Source organism: Pyxicephalus adspersus, chromosome 11, assembly GCF_032062135.1.
Source record: "Pyxicephalus adspersus chromosome 11, UCB_Pads_2.0, whole genome shotgun sequence".
NCBI classification, from domain to species: Eukaryota; Metazoa; Chordata; class Amphibia; order Anura; family Pyxicephalidae; genus Pyxicephalus; species Pyxicephalus adspersus.
Window position 1 is genome coordinate 21,285,664 of NC_092868.1, and position 22,849 is coordinate 21,308,512.

General features: G+C 37.9%; 1 protein-coding gene and 1 long non-coding RNA gene across 6 annotated transcripts in view; one reads left to right on the top strand and one right to left on the bottom strand.

The window, feature by feature from the left end:
• LOC140340341 (MOB kinase activator 2-like) overlaps positions 1–22,849 on the bottom strand; it is an 88,077-nt gene that overhangs the window by 16,668 nt on the left and 48,560 nt on the right. The gene's annotated exons all lie outside the window — the stretch shown is intronic.
• On the top strand, positions 1,465–22,785 carry LOC140340342 (uncharacterized). Its single transcript, XR_011922631.1, has 2 exons — positions 1,465–3,652; positions 18,832–22,785. It is a non-coding gene; the product is annotated as an uncharacterized lncRNA (long non-coding RNA).

Genomic DNA, 22,849 nt, shown 5'->3' on the forward strand with positions numbered 1-22,849 from the left:
TCCTGTTTAGATTCACATTAAATAAGCAGTTTAGGTGGCCTGCCACCTTACAGCTTTGTCAAATCTGAAGCTGATTGAGTTGAAAGGAACATTGGTCCACTAACTGAAAATCACCTAGACAGCCAGTTGCTGTAATGTAGTGTAAATTACTGTGTAATGTGAGCAAGTTATTCAAAATATTTATTACTTGTTTGGATTTTCGAAGTGTGTAGGATATCTTGCAAAAGATGAACAATTGTACTTTTTTTCCACAGGGAAAGGAAATGCATTACATGCAAATATTAGTTAAGGCAGTTATTTGAAGTACCAAGTACTTTCAATTTATTGACAGTGACAGTGGCAGAACTCTCGCCTTATTTTCAGCAAATTTGATACTTTACACAATAATGAAAGGGAAGTAACTAATGCTGTGGATTTTCATTTGCTATTATGTTCTGTAATAAAAACAGATCCTTGCAACCAACTACAAGGATTCGATGTACCAACCACTTGATCCATATTTGCCCAGTAATTATAACTTTCACTATTATATTTATTTAAAACATCAATCAAGACACAAAAAATGGTTTCAATATATTTGATTTCATTAATGAATACAAAAACCACCTTCCCTGATCGTTTTTTGATTGGCAGTCTGCCTAAAAAACAATCAAAACTACAAATTCAGACTTTGTCGCAAAGATGCCTAATTCATTAAAACTATTGCAAGTGTAACCTTAAAGTCATTTTTACATAGGTAAAAGCAGTGAAGTCCTTGCAGTAGGAGTTGGTGGAGAATGTGTGGCTACAGCACCAGTCAGAGAGGTACAGCACCCACAAGACCAATTCCCACTATGCATACCTTGCAGGTACATCTCGCTTTAACTATACTCTGTCCATAATTCTTTTTTTTTCTCACAAGCTACATTATTCTTCCCTTCTGTCCCACAACAATGATTTGCCTCTTTTTCTTATTACCATTAGTTCATTATCAGATCTCACGCAGCCTACACTATTCGTGTTGACAAATCTCTCTACCTCTCTCCCCACCTACAGTGATCTACATTATGCTTTTCCTTAATGCTAGTACACATACAGATCTGATAATCTTATACTCAACCAGTGAACGTGATCAATATTTCAAGTGGTAATCCAAAGTTCCAAACTATGTATCCATGTTTACAAGATTCTGTCCTTTATCCCATGCAGATAGCAAGCAAAGTTTCCCACACAATACAATTTGTGTAGTTTTGATTTGATTGATAGTCTTTAACTTTTTAGTGACAGATGAAAAGGCTAAACTGAGAAAAAGTTGCATGTCAATGATCACTTGATGTCCAAGCAAAGCAGCAGCTGCCAAGGGAGCTAATCATTTGTTACATTAGCTGTTTTGTGTTTGTAGGTTACCTTATGACAAAGCTAATTTGCACACCTCTTAGAAGAGTGTTACTTTATATTTTACATACTCTTGCCTCAATAAGAACATAGGTCACACCCTAAATCCAAGAAACATTGCTAAATAAATAGGTTCTTTTTTAGATTTAAGTGGTCCTTTGTTTTAAACAGCATTTTTATCTGAGGAAATGTAAAGTTTGATCACAAAACTGTTGGGAGGTACATCTTACTGCTTAGTCTATTGCTGGATTGACTGCAGTTCATAATTATAACACTAGATGTCGCTGTTACTAATTCTTACTTGTGTTTTTTTCTCTCTGTTTTCTATGATGTGTTACATAAATCCTGTGTCATTCACCATGCAAGACCTTCCGTTTTTGCATGCATGTTCTAGTAAAGACAAGTTCTGTTAATCCACAATGGCTGGTCTAGGATGACTCCACTGCACCCAGCAATCATACTCTGCATCAAAAACTTTACATTATTTTTTTATTATATTATGGAAAGCTACAGTTTTTAAAGGTGGCTAATTTTTCTCAATTGCTTTTTATCAAGGCTCAACAAACCTGAGCTCCTAAAACTGTTCTTATAAAGCAAGATGGGAACATCATCTTTACATGAAACACTGATTTCTTCTCACCCGATATCCTTCTGTTTGTATGGATATGAATAAAGCTGCATCCCTGCTGTTTATATCATCAAAAAAAAAAAAAAACTTGCAAATGGCATTGAAAGGAGTCACAATGGCCAGGAGAAACTTTTTATTTTTGCCTAAAACAGGACTTCTATCTGGATTCAGAGAGGTAAACATTGTTCCTGTGTGCTGGATTTTTGCACTGCATCTCTGTTGATAAGAAAACACAAATTACACTCCTGTCAAACTGTCATAACATGTTTAGTCCAGGCAAAATATGTAAAATGTTTATCCTTGCATGTCAGTGCTTAAGATTTCACATAGCCTTATCACTGCCATTTTTTCTACATCCACGCATTTCATCAGTGTCTGCATAGTGTTTTTAAAATAGGTTTCCTAACTGTGATACCAATTGGCCATGCCTGCCTAATGCAAATGGAATCGTGTTTGTAGTCCACCAACTGAGACAAGGCGACACCACAAGAAAACAGCTGGGCGAAATGAAAACGTTTTGGAAAAGTATCTGAAGGACCTTCATTGCAGAATAACCAAGTAATACTAAAATAAAAAGCTGCCAATTTGAAAATTACATTAAAATGTTAAAGTCCAACTGTGGACTAGGTTAAAAACTGTGGCCTGTGCAAGGGTTAAATGATCGTGCATATTTTTTTTCTGTTTTAATAGTATAACAGGAAAAGGGGGAGAGGGATACAATTATATGTCAAATAAGGATTAAATAACAAATTGTATATATAACAAGAGTTATATTGAAAATTATACATAATAACTAGGATCTTAAAAGACTAAAATGATACTTTTAATAGAAAGAATAGGGTAGACTCACAGGAAAGGTCAAGGAGACATAACAAAATGAGTAAAGAGCATCCAATGTATATTGTATCTCTTTGAAAAAGACACCCCTTAAAGAAGAGAATAAAGATACTGTAGGGCCCTGGTCAGCACCAGTCCTCACTAGACACCAGTCCCCCAATCTAACACTGCAGTCTACACCTATAGCAAGTGCCTGCCTAGCCTTGGGGAACTGGTTGCGTCTCCCAGCACTCAGTTGTCCCAGGACTTACTGCGCAAAGAATAATGTCTGGGAATGGGCGGGCAGCAAGCCAGGAGCCCACAGATAAAGCAGTACCAAGATTCCAACAGAGCCAAGTCCAGAATACAGAGCAGATGTCATACACAGAATATCTGTCAACCAAATGAAGTACACAAGGGCAAAACACAAGCAGAGTCTGGGCCACAGGCAAAGGTTGGTCCAGGCAGCATAAACTCGCAAGGTCAGAAACAGGCAGGGTCAGCAACAGTAAATCAGATGAAACACACTCATCAGCACAGATTAACCCAGCTGTACTTTACAACAGGCACTGGTGACTAGGAGCAGTGAGGCTATAAAGTCCCAGCCAAAAGCAGTGCAGGAGCTGATCAACCTCTAGAATCCCCTGCACCTGTGTACAGCCTAATAATGGATGCTGGGAATGGCACAAAATACATCAGGCTGCACAGAAAGGCAAGCAGGGGCTGCTGCTACCTTAGTTCTCCTGGCTGCTGCTAATGACATCGCTGGACAGAATAAACAGTGTTTTATACTGCGATGACTCACAGCACAGACAGATGAGCATCTTCTAACAGGTATACAAACCACATAATGATATTAAAAGTGAGAAAATATAACTTATATTAAAACATGTAGTTAGAAAAACTATAAGAGTAATCACCAGTCCATAATTCATAGGGGCTTATGTATTAGGCACTTTGCAGTTTAGGGTTATCTAGCCATACTTTCCAGTCTTGCAAATAACAATGTATAACAAACTGTTTAAATGAAAACATTCAATTATTAGAACAGTGGAGGTATAGTCAGTAATAGTGCTAATGAATGAGGGGGGTCCTTGGGCTCTTCATGCAGGTGAAACAAGCCATCCTTAAGCTGCAAAAACAGAAAAAACACATCCGAGAAATTGCATATATATATATATATATATATATATATATATATATATATATATATATATATATATATATATATATGATATAATGATTACATCGGATCCCACTAAAATATTCACATTTATCTATTCTCCACTACATAGGAAACTTCAATCTGATCTTCAGAAATACGATTCTTTGCCTCTTTCCTGGTTCGCACGCATTAATACCCTTAAAATGGACATCCTGCCTAGAATATTATATGTGTTCCGAACGGTTCCTATATCTCTACCGGTTAACTATTTACGTAAAATACATAGGTTATTTCGAAAATTTCTGTGGAATGCGAAGTGCCCCAGATTAGATTCCGTACCCTGGTCAAGCCCAAAATCAAGGCAGGAGTAGGTGTCCCAGATATCATCTCCTACTATCAGGCATCGGTGCTAGTGCACCTGATAGGTTTCACAATAGAGTTAAAGGAGCGGGTACTTTTGGAAGAGTCCCTCTCGCTAATTAGTCTCCGATCCTTATCGTGGGTGGATCAGTCTCTGTTAAAACCAATCTTTCCTATACCTAAACTCACCACTGATTTATTACATAACTGGGATGTCATCAAAAGATCAGGTAAATTATCAACAAGATCAGGCCCCATGAAACCACTATTTGATAACCCAGCCTTTCCTCCAGCAATGAGCGCCACAAACTTTTTATCTTGGTCTGCCTCTGATGATCGCCACCTTAAGAGTATATTAATCAACGGACGGGTTCCCCCTATGTCCTTTCTTGACTTACCAAACAGAAGCAAGTTGCTATCATGGCTTTCATGTAGGCAATTGTCCTCCTTTGTAGCCTCATTCACTGATTCATCACTACTACATAGAGGCTTGATGGAATTTGAGAAGTTAATCAGCTCAAGTGATCGCCCCACCCATATTATTTCCAGGTAACATGGGCTGATTATTATTATTGGGAGAAGGAAATGGATGGGAGAGGGAAATGGATGGACTATTAAACTGCAGAGGACTGGGAAAAAAACTTTATTCTTGCACATGAACTCGTATTGACATGCAAAGGACAGGAGGTCAATTACAAGATTTTATCTAGATGGTAATATTGCCCCGTACACTTGCATAGTGATCGCCCCACCCATATTATTTCCAGGTTACATGGGCTGATTATTATTATTGGGAGAAGGAAATGGATGGGAGAGGGAAATGGATAGACTATTAAACTGCAGAGGACTGGGAAAAAAACTTTATTCTTACACATAAACTCGTATTGACATGCAAAGGACAGGAGGTCAATTACAAGATTTTATCTAGATGGTAATATTGCCCCGTACACTTGCATAGAATCTCACTCACGCAGTCCGACAGATGTTGGCATTGCCACTCGCAAAGAGGGACAATGCTTCATTTATGGTGGGAATGTCCATTCATATTCCGTTTTTGGGATACGAATTTTCAGGTATTCAATGATTGTACTAAGTCTACCGTACCTAATATTATAAAGTAGCTCTTTTATCTATGGTCCCAGGTTTGCTGAAAAAATATAAATAAAGGTGCATTGCGTCACTGTCTCACAGCCGCTAGGGCCCTAATCCCGAGATTATGGAAGCAATTTGTTGCTCCTTTTATAGCAGACTGGGTTTCTGAACTTGAAAAAAATTTGCCATATGGAAATGTTGGTTGCGGAGGATGATGATAGAATGGAACAGTTCAAAATAACTTGGTCCACCAATTGGTTTAAAGAATCTCCCCCGACTCCAAACTTTTATGTCCTGGCACTGAGGGTTACTGTAAGGAGTATAATTTTACTGAGTCTTGAATTTAAATTGTTTTTGTGTTTTTTGCTATATTTTGCAGATAATTGAGTTGTGTCGAAACTAGTTATATCCTCCTTATCAGTAGGTCAATATTTGCTCCATCCTTACCTTGAGGCTTCTTACCTTGAAACATCTTGCTCAGCGTTAAGTTTCTTGTTATTTGCTAACTACTAAGTGTCTTCCACCTTGTTGTCTAACTATATAAACTGCAATGTGATATTAAAGTTTTGAGACGTGATATAACTACATGCTTGAGCTGCTTGTGTGTTATACACTGCTCCCAACGCGTTGAAAACAGAGGTCACGATAGAGAGGGAACCTGATCTGGGATCAGCAAGAAAATCGCCTTAACAGTTACCTTCTGCCTTTTTGAATTTATCATTTCTGCTTTGTCTATAACCCCCCCCCCCCCCATCTCACTCCCCATGGGCTACTTTGTTGTTTTCGTTGTCTTTGATGTAAGATTGGTCTTTATTCCCTATTTCTCCTTGAACTCACCATTGGTTTATATTACATGTCATATGCTTCTGTTAAGAACCAATTGTTGTTTCATATTTAGTTTGACTAATATGTGCAATTTTTAAGCCCATAAGCGTTTCTATTTTCTAGTTCATATGATTGTCAGGGTCTATGTTGAATATAGGTATGTTTTTTTTTATATATTGACCAATGGAGGTCAACACTGCTATGTTATGACTATGTTGTATGTATTTTGGTATTGTGTTTGTTTTGTTTTTTTGAAAAACTCAATAAAACTGATTGAAATAAAATTTCAACGCCTTTTCACGGAATATGCCTGCTTATTAAGGAGCATTGTATTGTGTATGCATAGAAGATCATGCATTTCTGAAAAATTTTAATCACATTAAGTGACAAATATTCCAGGTACAAAATATCAGGGTATGTCATAACATTACTTACAATAGTCACAGTAAGCGAAGTACGAAAACGTATCTGTTTTACCAACTGGTCAACAGAGATAAGCAATCCAAGGCCACAGATAATAAGGTGATAAAAAAGGTTTGGAGAGAGTCAGGAAGCCGAATAGAAAGCCAATTTGGTTCTGTGGGTATCTATAAATATAAATAGTATCACTTTATTGGCATAAAGGATCTATTGCATATTGGCACAAACATTATCTTAAGAAATACATCCATGAAAAATGCATGTGGATACAGGTATTCTCTACAGTTATGAACAAATATGTACAATGGACCAAGGAAGAATGAAAAGGGGCATTTAAACAATGGACGTGGACTTCCGGTTCCGGCGCCTAGATCTGAGGGTTGCGAAAAGCTGAGCTGCCGCAGTGCCGAGGGGATGCCCCATTCTATATCGCAGAATCATCTTGTTGCCAGAATCCACTTACCTACACAACACGGATCATGGATGGATCGATATCTTTGGACGGGCAGCTCATAATCCCGGCAAACAATCACCGCAAGTCTAAATCACTAAAGCCGTTATCCAAGATGGCCGCTGTATCTCCTCCGTCGTCACTTATGCCGGGTGACTCTCTAACTGATGACTCCCCCCCCCCAACCTTTTTATTCCCCATACTTACTTCTCGCTTCCCCCACCCTTTTTTTTTCTCGTTTTTTCCTCCATCTCTTTTCTTCTTTCTAAACATTTTTGGTGTTTTTCATATTATGGTATCAATATAACATTCTTTAGGTATTTGGCATAGGTTTATGCACTATAATATAGAGAATTTGCAGCGATTGTATATCAAGATAAATATTTCAGTACACAGTCTTAAGTGCTATGTCTTTCGTGTTTATACTTAGTTTATTTTATTTTGTTTTTAAAATTTTTTTTTATTCTTGTTTCTTAAAAATTTTTAAAAATCACAAAAAAAGTATTAAAAAAACAAACAAACAATGTGTTGCAGCATTTGATGGGGATTCTAATTAAATAATGCTGCCTGGAAATGCGAGAAAACAAATGGAGTTACAAACCTTTCAAAATGAATACAAGGAGATACTAACCTCTGAGAATTTCAGAATTAAAAAACCTTGAGATTTATGCCTATTTACAAAATTGTAACTCCCAATTAGTGTTTACTAAGGAGAACAAATGTGTAAGGGATTTACAATCCTTCACAAATGGGAGGGCATATAGATGGTTCTCACAATGGGTTGGCTTTACATCAAGATTATTATTATCATTATTATTATTATTATTATTATTAATAAAAAGGATTTATATAGCGCCAACATATTACGCAGCGCTGTACATTAAATAGGGATTGCAAATGACAGACTAATACAGACAGTGATACAGGAGGAGAGGACCCTGCCCCTAAGAGCTTACAATCTAGTAGGTGGGGGAATTTCACACACAATAGGATGGGAGATATGTAGTGGTGGGAAGTAGTGATGGTTTCAATTGACAGAAGAAGACGGGTAGGCAAGTTTGAAAAAATGGGTTTTGAGCGCTCTTTTAAATGAGCAGAAAGTAGGAGCAAGCCGAATAGGACGAGGAAGACCATTCCAGAGAGTTGGAGCAGCTCTAGAGAAGTCTTGTAACCGTGCGTGTGATGAGGTTATGAGTGAGGAAGTCATTAGTAGGTCATTGGAGGAGCAGAGAGAGCGGCAGGGGGAGTATTTTTTAACCATGTCAGAAATGTAAGTGGGACAATAACTGTGGAGGGATTTGAAGGCAAAGCACAGGAGCTTAAATTTGATTCTAAGGTGAAATGGAAGATGTCTGCACAAACCCCTCAGAGGAATTAGATGTGATAGATGAAAGCGAATCGGACTGTTCATCACATATCTCTCCAGTATCACATTCCACACCATGTATCTTAACAAGGAACTAAACTTTTTAAAAATGCAGCATCACATCAGAATTTTGGTAAAGTGAAAGATCTCCTCAGCCACCTAATGGAAACCATTACTACTACACACCAGCACCAGCAAGAAAAGTCAGTGACAATATCACATAAAACTTTGGATAGTGGTGCTACATCACTAGGAAACACTTTGGATGTGAAACCTCCCACAATCCTACCAACCTTCTTTTTTAGGAAGCAATATGGCAGTAAGTTGGGACCACCCAAGTAAGAAACTGAACCAGTTCACTTTCAAAATGAACCCCAACATACCCAACTAAATGTGATGAGTTTGTCAAGCACTTTGTTAAGTCAAGAGGAAATCGAGGTTCCACAATTGAGCTCAAGTTTTAGCTCCTTGGAGGACCTTGAAAAATTTTAATTTGCACCTTTTCACATATAAATTACACTTTAGGGTTATCAATAGGAAGAATGCATTGATAAATTAATTTGAGGAATATACCATTGAGAATTATCAAACACTAAAACAACTCATTCTACAATTCTACAACACCAAATAAAATGATCCTTCCTTTTTAAATGAGTCTTCGCTGGCCCCAGTATGTAAAATAAATTATAAACAAGTAAAGACAGAAAAACACTGGGGTTTGTTAAAACGGCATTAAGGTTTATTTGAGATGTAAAGTCAAATAGTTTGTACACTTAAATCAGCAATGCTCAAGTACAATTCATATTAGTAGGCCTTTACCATTAACTTAATGGGAGATATAGGGACTATATAGTTATACAGAGGAATCCCTAGCTGTATAGAAAAAAGAAAAGTATAACGTCTTGTTTTCCCGACACGTTTCACCTATTGGCTTCCCCAGGGGCTTTGCAGAGAATGGTAAAGTACCATGTATAAACATATATAACATGGTTTCAGATAATAATATATAAAAATAACATATAGCTTAGTTTGCATTAGATCAAGGGTGCAAATTTTTTAAAAATTCGATAATTATAGGAAAGGAAGATGAAATTTGATCAAAAGAACATGTCTCATGTACCAAAATGATTGGTGGTAGTGGTGTGCATGAAATAGTAGTAAGAAGTTAAATATTCAGTATAAGCTGTAAAGAATTTTAGGAAGTAAAAATAAATTAAATAAATCAACCATATTTTAGTGTTCATGCATCATAGAAAAAAAAAACACAGGAGGTTAGAAATGATTTTTCACTGGGATAATTCATCATGGGGAAGGTTAATAAGTTATCACAATACCTAAAGGATAGAATTATGTAATGAGTAATTGTAGAAAGATTATTAGTGATCCTACTGTTATACATGTAACAGGATTTATATTAAATCGATTCATAATAGTCGTCTTCAATCAATACAGGGACTAGACCATATTATCTGTAAGCTATGTCAATACAAAAATCAAGGGTGGTCAAAATAGTATAAAGATAGTAGGAAAGGTTTAGGGTAACAGATATAAACCAGTAAACCCAAAGAAAAAGACCAGAAACTCTTAGTATTTAAATACCTTGAGCTATGCAGAAAGGAGAAACATAGCCATCCGGCTAGGGTAGAGGTTAGGTATCAGCAGGAGGCGTCTCACATGTAGTGGGCGATGGGTCTCCCGCTAATGTGTATGAAAAAGCCAGAGGGGGAAGACAGGAATGTAGGGGGAGGGAATTGAAGGGGGAAGGGAACAAGCTGGGATGGAAATCTTGTAGGACAGAAGGGGTGTAATAATGTGTGATCGTAGCAGTTATGCTAGTGATGAGGTGACCACTGGGAGTGTCTATATTCGATGAACAACAAACAGAATCTCAAGAAACACATCCTGATTTACAATCAACAAAAGTCCGCCCTATTATCACTAAGAAGTATGTTTTTTTGTGACAGACTAAATCTCCATATTTTTGCATTTTTACAGCAAGTTACCCAGGAGATCCACACACTAGATCTGAAATCTAGTTTTGGAGAAAATATGTCTCCAATACATAAAAAAGGCATTACAAACCTTAAAAACATTGTGTTAATGCCATCTGACAAAGGTAGTAAATGTTGTAATTCTGGGTATATCACCAAACAGCAGATGTGGCCATGGTTATCAATGCCAATGACTACATATATGGATAATTTTGACATACCAGTAAAATTTACACCCCACCATTTTGTTGACTGCCATATATTTACCTTCAGCTCTATATCATGTTGGAAAAATGTTTCTTATGTTTTAGAGATGGATATATGGACATGTATGTATGTAATGTGTTTTGGTCCCATTGCTGCCTGCAGGGGGCGCAAGGCAATGTCTATCACACTGTTTATCATTGTGGAGGACATAGTGTATTTCTCCTATACCTTTAAAAGCCCACCTCCATATAGATATGGGTGATATTTGGTTCTGTTCTGTCTTTTGGCATTGCGGAGTTCACCAGTGCATTATTTCTTTGTCATGATGTACTAAACTGTAGATTTCACCACTAATATTCCTAATATTGTAGCAATTTCTCGTGTGTTTTTTTTCTGTTTTTGCAGCTTAAGGATGGCTTGTTTTACCTGCATGGAGAGCTCCTTTGACCGCATGTTGTCTGAATGTTGTATAGTGAGTCAAAATCTTCCACATATAAGCACACCCCCTCCCCAAATCAACTCCAGGCCTTTTATCTGCGTAATTGATAATGACATAACAAAAGAGTTGCCCACACTAGCCCATGATATAACCTTTGAGACAATTGTCCAATTACTTTTAACTAATTAATTTATGGACCTAAAGCTACGTACACACTTCCAATTATTATCGTCGGAAAACGAACGACGAACGTTCCTGCACGATATATATGAACAATCGTATAGCACCGATCCTGCACATAGAGGTAACGACACGATCGTTCGTAGATATTGTACACACAATAGATACGATCGTTTAAGCGATAGAGGAACTATGTGCACGACAGGAAAGTGAACGGACGTTCGTTCATCACGCATGCTCTGAACATGGACGATCAACGAACGACCGTACACACGATCGATGTTCAACGATCGTCGCCCAATCCGATCCGCCAGTCCGGTCGTTCGTTTCCAACAATTTTCCTCGTTCGTCGGCGTCGTTGGTTACTTTTTTACGAACGATTTTTTGCCCAATCGATCGTTCATCGTTCGATTGGAACGATAAAAATTGGAAGTGTGTACGCACCTTAACTGTATACCATACTATAATGTAGTTTCACCTGATATCGCTTGCATGACTTAAAATAAAATTCATATTCATATATACAGGTCTTTTTGGAAGTATTAATTCATTATTTTTTTTCATATTTATGCCAATATAGTAATATATACAGATAATTATAGAGCCAAGTTGGCTTTTTTTTCGGTTTCCTGTCTCCCCTTCCATCCCTATCTGTGGCCCTGGATTGCTTACTTCTGTTGACAATTTGTTGGGATAGATAACGTTTTGTACTTCGCTTCATTTGTTTATTGTAAGTCACCCCAAAGTGACATACCCCAATATTTTGTATCTAGGATATTTGTCACTAAACATGTGATTAATATTTTTCAGAAATGCATGATCCCCCTTATAAATGATGCTTCTGAAGAAGCGATCATATTCTGCCAAACGTGTTGAGCTTTTAAGGTTTCATAGGAATGTATCATGCTAGATGTATAGCAAGTTAATAAATATCACGTATGTAAGTTGTAGTTTATAATCGATAAAGCTCTTTGGACAGTATTGTAAAAAAGAATGATGGTTTTTATTGCAGTTAAGTGGATATTTTTTTTTCTTTCGTGTAAGAATATTGATGCATACAAAGCCCCCTACCTTTAGAAAAACAGTTAACTCCTAGTGAATGGGTAATACATCTATCATTTTACATAATTCACTCAGAGTAAAAGGAGTGGGAAAAAATAGAGCATCTGTCTGTTAATTTTAGTAAATAGATTTTATTTAGGAAAGTATGATTAAGATCTGTGGTTGGTTGAGGAGTATCAGAATCAAGTTGGAGATCGTATAATGCTTCATAATATTTACTAAAAGCATTTGCAATATGTACAGAATTAGTAACTATTTCTAGAGAGGTCTTTGACAACAGCTATTTTAGAATTTTAAGAGTCCTATGAGCCTTAATTTTCTTGGTAAATACAATCCAGCTTTGTTGTTGCTAAAATAGTGAGAAGCTTTTAAGTGTTGCAGGGCAGATTTTTTTTGGTATAATAAAAAGGGCCCAATTAAGATCTGACATTCTACAAAACATAATTTAATTGGGGTGAAGGGGCAGATTTATGAAAGGACTCAAAGATTTTTTTTTAAAGTTTGAGTCAGCTCATCTAATTGCAGCATCTTCTGTCTCCTAGCATGAAAACCTAATTTAGGATCCCTTACATAAAAGCTTTGTGAGTGTCTCAAAGGATAAATCAGGGGTGTCAAACTGCAGCCCGCACTGTAATTTTATTTTGCTCACGAGAAAATAGCAAATGTCTTCTAGAGCTGGCCCGCTGGTAGACAATGCATGCACCGTTAATACCACAAATCCCAGAATGCTTTCAATCAGGACCCACAAGTGCCCCCCTCCTCTGTTGACATTCATTAGCAACCTTCCTCAATTGTAGATATTTTTTCAATGAATATCAAGGTTGGCCCCTGACTTTGTCCAAAGTTTTCATTTTGGCCCACTGTGTATTTGAGTTTGACACCCCTGGGATAAATTGATCAATGTTGCCAAAGTCATTCTGGGTAAAGAATAGGTCATGTGCTTCATCAATTTGTGATACATATTAACCAACTGGAACAAGTTTGTCTTGTATTAGTTGATTTACTTTTTTTCAATAGTCAATAGAAATATCAGAGTTGGTCTGAGTTGGGTAGGTATGCATAAACCAAGGTGAACATGTTTCCATAAATTCTGCATACAAGAGTAATAAATCTCCCATGTGGACATGAGATGTGATAAATGTATAAGTCCTTAATAGCAGTGATACCCCCAGCTTTCTCGTTTATTGATGAAAAGTATATATGAGGAAAATGTAAAAGAAAAAAAGTTGAGGATGGTTTCAATAACAATGCAATTCTTGAACATATAGAATATCTGCTGAAGAATGGTTTAAGTCTTTATGGAGTATTTAGACTTTTGACATTAAAGTAAAAAAATTTGATGGGCATATTGGAAAAAAAAGTCTAGTCTAGAAGACCAGTTGTTGCTTGTGGATAAAATCTGTACAATTCTAATCCCAGGTTTGTCGTTCGACTACTGAAGGATAATAGAAAGACATTTTTGGACCAGTAATTTAGTTTTAAAGAATCGGGTGGATATTCCAAACATATAAACAGAAGGTATGTAGGGGAAGCTAGGAAAAAACATTAAAAACTGTGAATCCTAAGGTAGAAAACATTGGTAGCAGCACACTTAGTAGAGGAGCAATTTAAATGGTTGGAGAAAGCCCAGATCAAAATATCTATGCAAGAAAGAGAATGTGTATACATTATCCATCAGTGTTCAACAGAAATGCAGTACTAATACTACGAATAATGAGGGAACTGAGAAACTGTAGATCTGTCTGACAGAACTTACTAGGAGGAAAAATAAGAAAAGTGTATATATAATTCATGTCCAGTCTGAAGAAAGGTGATTGGGTGGAGCTTTTTAGGAGAGTACTGGAAATCTTTTCTTGGTATAAAATGTAGTAGGGTATCCCCATCTGTATGAGATATTATAAGCACGGAAGACTGCAGTGAATGGAGAAAATTGTTTACAAATGGAGAGGCTTGCCACTCTCATTGCCTGTTCTTTAACATGATAAAAAAAAATCTCAGGAATTCCCCTCAATTTAATATTTCCCTGGATCTTCCAGATCTGCTATTTTCATAGTAAGCCACTAAGTTTGAGTATTGTAGCTGTTGGAATCCACCAGTTGATTATGCCCTGTGGAAAATTCAGTGATTTTAGATTCTACATAGTATACACTTGTACCTAGGTCTTGAATTGCTGCGTCTAGTTTATGCCTAAGAAAAGTATGGAATGTTTAAGAGTAACTAGCATTTCCCTTATATATAACAGATATATTTTGGTTAGAGGTAGGAAACTTTTCCAATGAAGTGTGGGCGTTGTCATGTCAATGACAGGCTGCTGTCTGCTTTTGCTTGGCTGGGCAGCGAGTAGAGAGAGTAGGAGTGGAATACTCACTAGAGCTGTTGTGAGAGACATGTGAAGATATAGGTGAGCCACCACTGTGACAGCTGGAGGGGGAAACTTATCTGGCAGGAGCCCTGTCAGTTTGAGGACCACAGGCACCATCTTGGGTATGAGGAACTGTGATAGCAGGAGAAAGTCTTGAGCCACTTCAGTTGGAGCTTTACTTTAGGTCTCTTCAGCATTGTCAGAAAGCGGGGAAGCAGAGAAGCTAGACATGCAGTATTATATATTCAGTGTTGCCAGGTAGCTACTTTTTAAAAATACCTTTATTTTAAAAACAAGGTCAAAAGGCAAAGAAAAAAAATACAATGTTGCAAGTCTATACATTAAGAAACCGATTCTGAAACATTATTTGTACAAAACGTTCATATAGACAAGATAGCTACTAAAACGGGAATCTTTCCCTGAGCAAGTTAGGGGCAGGCTGAGGGCAAATATACTTTGTACCAGACACAATAGGGTGTATTGTAACTAAACATCACCACACAAAGGGGTAAGGAGGAAGGGAAGAGGTATATTGTGTCTAGAGGAATAAAAAGGGAGGGGGGGCAACAGCTTTAAGTGTGGTGACTTTGGATAGACTTTTTTGGGGAAAGGTTTTGTGGGGGATGTGCAGAGTGTTGAGGGAGAGATCGACAGGGGAGCTAGAACTAAGTGCCACCCAAGGCTTGATGTCATACCAAGTTGTGTGGTGAAAAGTTTCTATAACATCTGTCAGTTTACCTGGGGTGAGGATGCATTCTAGAAAGGACATCCATGTACCAAAAAGGAGCTGAGGGTGTGTATCAGGGGGTTGGGTGGCTTCATTTTATCTATGAGCATAAGGCTCTGTAGAAGCTGCATAAGCTGTGAGACTGCCAGGAAATGCAGTTCCAACCAATTTCTCATATTAGCAATGACATGGTGTGGACGTTAGGAGAAGGGGACAGAGCATGGAAAATGGCTGTAAGTGGGGACATAAAATGGGTCCTGCCTGTTACTTTGGCCATAAAATACTGAATGCCTGAAAGCCTGAATATTTGGACATGTCCACAAGCCATGTTCCACTGGACTGAAAGGTAAATTACATTTGAAACAAGAGGTATGTATTCTACAGATTGAGGACAGTTGAGGCATAATATGCTCTATGCACAATTTTGTACTACAGTTCCCTCCACAACGCACTAATTATGTTTCTGCGGACAATGGACCAACTAGTTTCCAATAGGTCTAGGGCAGGCATGGGCAAACTGCGGCCTGCAGGCTGAATATGGCCCAATGGGGATGTTTCTCCGGCCCTTTGGGTGTTCCGTGGCTCTGACCGGTGCCACTCCGAGCAGGGTCAGTAGAAGGACCCCGCCGGGGTCCCCCACTCTCCCATCCCAAGCTCAGAGCCTGTGATGGGAGAGTGGGCGGGCTGTGTCACTGCACACAACCTTGCCCACTCTCCCAACGCAGGCTCTGAGCTTGCAGTGGGAGAGTGGGCGGGCTGTGTCACTGCACACAACCCCGCCCACTCTCCCATCGCAGGCTCCCATCACGAGTTCTGAGAGTATTTTCACTATAAGTGGGTTATAATTTAACTTATACATCTCAGAGACATTTCAGGTTACCCTGACACCCAGATTTATGACATAATGGTGTGCCACCCCAAGACCCAGTTGTTTTACCAAGGGCACCATCATTGTAGGGTGTGTGGTTTTAAAGAACATCACCTTGCTTTTGGGATAATTAAGTTGGAACCCTGAGAAGGGCTGAATATGTTAAATTATTGTGGCAAATCTCTCCACGGATTGTTTAAAAAGAATAGGATATCATCTACTTTCCTTTCGATTAATGAAAATCCCCACAAAAAGACCTGAATGTAGAAGGGATCTGGCGAAAGGCTCTACAGCCAAGGTAAGTAGGGAGGGCAGGGGACAGCCCTGTCATGTACCTCATTGGGGTGTTATCCAGGACATACCCCCTTCAGACACATGTACCTGAGCTTAAGGGCTGGAATACATAGTGCTTATCAAGACATTGTACTGAGTCTTCCACCACATATCTCAATATGGAGTTCAAAATCACTAAAAATTACACTCACTATTTTTGTGTAATTACATTTTTACATTTGAATTTATTTATGGGTGGTCACCATTATGTGCGCATTCCAGAATGGGGAAATAACATTGCTAAACATGTGTTGAAGAAAACAATATATGCTAGAAAATCCGGGAAAAAAAAACGGAATGATAGCGGTGGTCTGTAAGTGCAGAAAAGAGGTATACAGAATATGACAATAGGCAGTATGATGAAGAGGGAAGAACTAAGGGTATGACATGAGGCGAAAAGATGTGTGATGTAACAGAGGACAGCGTACAAAGGAAAGGAATGTAATGTGAAGGATATGAAAGTGGGCAGTAGGTGATCTAAAGAAGTGGAGAGTAGGATGGGGAAATATGTGCAAAATGTGAGGATATAACAACAATGGTGATTATTGGTCTTTCCTAAAATGGCAAACAATTAGGGTAAATGGTCATAAATACCAAAAGTATCATAGCGGACTATATAAATAAAACGGAAAAAAAAATATGTTATAGGATAGTTGAGCTGGTGGAGTGAGTGACAGCATAGTACTGCTGAAACACTTTCACCACTTCCACAAAGGTGTTCTGCAATCTGTGATGGTGGTAGGGATAAAGATCAAGACTGAAATAGGAGTCTACCAGTCACTATTATAGTCACAGATTATACTCAAATATTTCTTCAAATTAGATTCTCTACTTGTCCTTATCACTTTTTCTCTATAGTGACAATTAGTGACAAACAAAAGAGAATTTAAGCAGGTTAAATGATTTGCAAGAACTGTGTCATGGTGTTCAGGAACAGTAAAGGTGTTGCTGAGAATGTGAGAGATGGGGGAAGAGATCTGTTACTATGGCATGTTTAAGTTAGGAGAGTAGAGCTCTGATTACCACTGGACCAATCACTAGTGATAAGACTGATATTTAGAATGGTAAACTAAGAAAGTGTGAGTAAATATTCCATTTGAAATTGAGACTGGGCGATGAGGGGGACACATGCACTGGGCACAAAAGGACATTGAAACTTGATCTAGGATTGGTTGTCGAGTATTAAAACACATACTGCTGAGTGGCTGCTGAGGGTTTGGTGTGCATAAACTGGGTACTGGAAGCTACAGGTGCTAATATGTGCTAAACCACCTAGCCTGGGAACTGAGCACTAAATAGATAATGCACAAACTTTGCCATTTGTTATTATTCTCTGATGGTCTGGTACTATACTCACATAGTATTTAAAGCTTTTCTCACCAAAATGACTGAATATTTTTATTTTCAAACCAGCAGGAGTCATGGGAGAGCAATAGATAAGACAAAGGACATTTAAATGCAATGCACTTAAGCTTTTGTGAATATGGCTACTAGAGATGGTCATGCTTCCCCCTAAAAGATTTTATGATAGTTTTTAGATCTTTCATGATACTTTCCAATGAAAAAAGACTGCACAATGCATGAACAAGTGCTGTATGTACATACAGCGCCATTCTGCTCTATGGCCTCTCCGTAGAAGCACCCCACTGCGCCCTCTCCCCTTTACTTTCATTACGATCGTTTGTCGTTCTTGGATCCGCCAGATGCCAGATTCTCATCTGATATCAGCACCGAGGTGTTAGAGTGTGGATGTGTAGATGACTAAGAAGTAATTTGTCATTTTTGTAGAGGCTGACCACAGAGGATAATATGCATACCCTCCAAATGACATAATAGGGTTTAAAAAAAAAAAAACAGATACTGCAGAATGATGCAAATACAACTAATCTGATGCAAACACTATGCTGTAAGAGCTCTATGTACTAGAGCGCATTTTACTGCTGGTTTAGAAACCATGGAGTAAGGGGTGTGCTAGAGCAGGAACCAGGGAAAATCCTTAAAGGTCAAACACACACTTACTTCAAATTTACTAAGAGGCAATGAAAAATTTAGACCCCTTCAAAAAATTTACAGCAGATAGGTAATTTTTCTTTTTTAAGAAGTGTGTCTCGAATTTATGGAAATAGAGGTAAATAAATTTACACAAGTCTTTATTTTTTTTTTAGGTTATTGGAAACTGCAGTCATACCATTGCTGAAACAATCCTTACAAATGGAGCAGAAACAGTGTGGGAAGCAAAGAGGGGTCTTAGAGACCAATATACAGCGGCTTCAGACCCACTTTTTCAATTTTGTTATGTTGGAGTCTGATGCTAAAATTGTTTTTTTTTCTCATTAACGTACACTCATAATGACAAATTTTAGACAATTTAGAACATTAAAAAGAAAAGCAAAGTACATTTACCTAAAGTATTCAGGACATTTGCTTTGTCAAGTCACCTTTGGCAGCAATTACAGACTCCAGCTTTGTACACCTGGAGGGATTTTCCGCCATTGTTTTTTGCAAATCCTCTCAAGCTTCGTCATGTTGGATAGGAACTGTCAGTGTACAGCCATTTCCAAGTCTCTCCAGTGATGTTTGATAGGGTTTAAGTCAGGGCTCTGGCTTGGCCACTCTAGGATATTCACAGAGTTGTTCCTAAGCAACTCCTGTCTTGTCTTCATTGTGTGCTTTAGATCACTAACAATGGAAGGTGAACCTTCGGCAATGTATGTGATTGGTGCGCTAAATTCCCTTTCCAATGCACTGACATTTTAAAATGTGCAGTAGATTTAGCCCAAATAACTACTGCATCTAAATGCCATGTGAAAAGTGATAAAGTATAAGTAAAACCAAATATTTTTGGGTAGGCCAAGGACCGTCATGTACCAATGTCAGAATCTCTTGGAAGCAGGCTCCAGTGATTGCTCCCGGTAATCTGACGCCAAGATAACAGCTTCAGCAATACCAGCAAGCTTGTCAATCCTGGACCACAGTTGAGTTCACTGACAACTCCCTTTGCTCTTTAGAAACATCCAGTAAGGTGAAAGAACTACAAATTCCAGCAATTCTCAGCAGCTCTCAGTCATGGAAACATCACAAATCCCAAAAGTCCTTAGCAGGCTTAGATATGGAATACATTGTAGATCCTAGTAGTAGTCACAGTACCTGTTCAGCTGTACCCTCAGGCAGTCACCTGACATCCATCCTTTGCGTAGTAGATCCTTGAAGCATGCACAGAGCCCAGCCTCAGCACAGGCTCTGATCTGCCAGTCAGAGAGAACAACTATTTTTGTCCTCAGAATTTAATCATGTCCTGAGAGTCCAAGGCCCTGCTGATAGCAAGACCTTTGTGATCTGCCAGCCACAAGGGACAGGTAAAGGGGGGCTGTTCTGCTGGGATTTATGTCTGCACTCCCCAGCATGCATCCAGGAAGATGAAGGGCCAATTTTTAATCTACCAGACTGTGTTTGTAAACATGCCTACCGACCTACTATATCTCCATACAAAGGATCAAAGCCAGTAGGAATAAGGACACACTGAGAGCTGGGGGATCAGCGAGAGGAAATTTTCCAAGAATAATCTAGGGTCATTTTTTTTGGACGTTTTTGGGGCCACAAGGCACACTTGGAGTAGAGTGGATGAAAAGCACAGGGGGGCATTAATAATATACTGATGCTTTCTGGGCAGTGATTCTTTTCTACTCGTAGGCAAGCAACCACTAAACATCACAGAGCAGGCCTGCCATCAGTCACAGTCAAAGTACTAGAACTTTACCACAGACAAAATAATAGGTCTATGAAAGGGCTGATTTGACTAAAAATCGCTTTGTACGGTACACACCAGAGATATACTGCACCATGAAAGATGTGCTGTAGATTGTATAATGTTTTTGTGTGTGTAGTATACAGCAAATAAAAAACAAAACACCAGAGCAAGTTATTCAGAAGTCTTACCCTTTTCACTCCCACAGAGAGAAGAGGGACATCCTGTTCTGCAACACTTTCTGCTGTGTACATTAAGCAATTTTAATGTACACAGTGGGGAGCATACCAACTCCATGATAGTTGTAAGGAGTGGAGTTTTTAATTATGTAAAAGGTTTTGGTGAATCGTGGAACTTCAGATGCTTGTTCACTATACTATCCTGCCATCCAGAACTCTAGCTTTCTTAGGCATCCCCAACACTTACACTGAACCAGAGGGGGACTAGGTGTGATTCTTAAGAGGTAGGATTACATTTATTTACCTGCCTTTACGTTTTTTTGCATAGAAGATCACCACTTTAAATGTGCTCAGGGGTGCACAAAATCTTACACAATCTTAGCAATTGCCCTATTATAAAAAACATATTAAATCTTGTATGCTGGATGTCTGCATGTGCAAATATCTGGGTAATTTTTGCTATGGTGGTAAGAAAGTAGTCATGGTCAGTTGCAAGCTTTTCAAACCTTTACACACATTCCTTTGCCTCTGGGACTTCCTCTGAAACCAGAACGTTTACACTAGTAGTATATGAATATTTTCTTCCTCTGTGGTTGGACATGATGGACATGTCTTGTTTTCAAACCAACTACACAAATAATCCAAGAATCAAAAATGCATTTCTGTTTTTCTTACATTTGATGCTTAGACCTGCAATATTGCTCTTCAGGATCATGTGACCATTATAGCTGAGGTTACCTTAATAATGCAAAAAATGCTTAAATAGCAGCTATAACATTGCACTCTGAATGGCTGGAATTACAATTTAAACCTTGCTCACATTCAACATGCACGCGGGAGTTTATTTACTCAAAAAAAGGCATTAAAAATGATCAAAAATTTTATGAATAAAAAGCTAGCAATCCTTTAATGAATTAAAGATTAAATCATCATTAAAAAGAATTTTTGTAGATAACACCACAATAAAAACATTGCATGTTATATAATGTTTCATCATTGTTGTCTCAGCATATGCTGTCTCCATTCATCAGAGAGGAATTTATTTATATAATAGATCTTGGTAAGCTTTCTTTTTCTTTTTTATTCATAGAACTCATAGAAGATGTTTCTTGTACAGTTTTACAAATAAAAAATCCGACAACCTCCGGACCTAAGAAGTGCCAGATTTTCGAAAATTCATCTACACACAGGCCAGCCTTACTCTCGCAGCACCCGTGGACATCTGGCACAGTTCCAGGGAGCAAGCAGCAGGGACGTCTCAACGTGTATTTAGTGTAGCAAGCAGACCTAATAGCTGTTTGCACAGAACAGTGCGATCAAAACATCAGTGGCAAAAACAGTATAGTGCAGTCCTTGTATTGAAAATGCGATCTGGAATTCATGCCGGAAAACTGAAGGAACCGGGTTATTGATGGCTGGATTTTCGATTGTCAACCTGAACAAATTTAGTTGAACCCAAGATGAAATTAGGAGTTTGTGTGCAGACCGCATATCTTGAGATGTGCTGTGATTTCACAATTGACATTATATGGGTTTGTTGTGGGCTTTAATTTAGCCCCCTTGAATCTATTACATGTCTTTTTTCACAGAGATTCTAATATTTGATATCAGTTAATAATTATTATATTTATTATGTTTGTATAATAATAGTTTTGTGATTGGATTTATAAAACATATATAGTTTAAAACTACATAAGGGGTTTTATTTGAACTTACAGAAGAAACATATAAGGTTAAAAACATATTTTGCTCCAAATGCACAAATAATCAGTGGTCTTTGTGTTTCCTCTGGTTGTTGGTTGGTTGTGGTTGTTGGCGCCTTATACTGAGGAAGTTCTGCAGTTCTCACTGGTTCATTTTCTTTTGTTTAGGTTCAGTAAGTTTGACAACAAATTTGTATTTTAGAATAAAATATATACATACAATCATACACACACACACACACACACACACACACACACACACACACTATTGTACATACCATGAGAAATGATATATTTGAACATTACTATGGATTTCATCTCCAAGGAAGCGAGCATTTTTTCTGCAAAATGTGCCAAGAATCTCACAAATAAAATGTTGAAAGAAACAATATTAGACCTTATTGTTCTATAATATGAAATGTTTTTTTAGGTATTATTTTTATCACAAAAAATATTTTTAATGAAAATTCAATAAAGATAGCTAGCTTTTTACTCATTGAATTTTCGTCACTTTTTTATGTCATTGAACAGCATGTCATTTTTAAAAGTCAGTTAC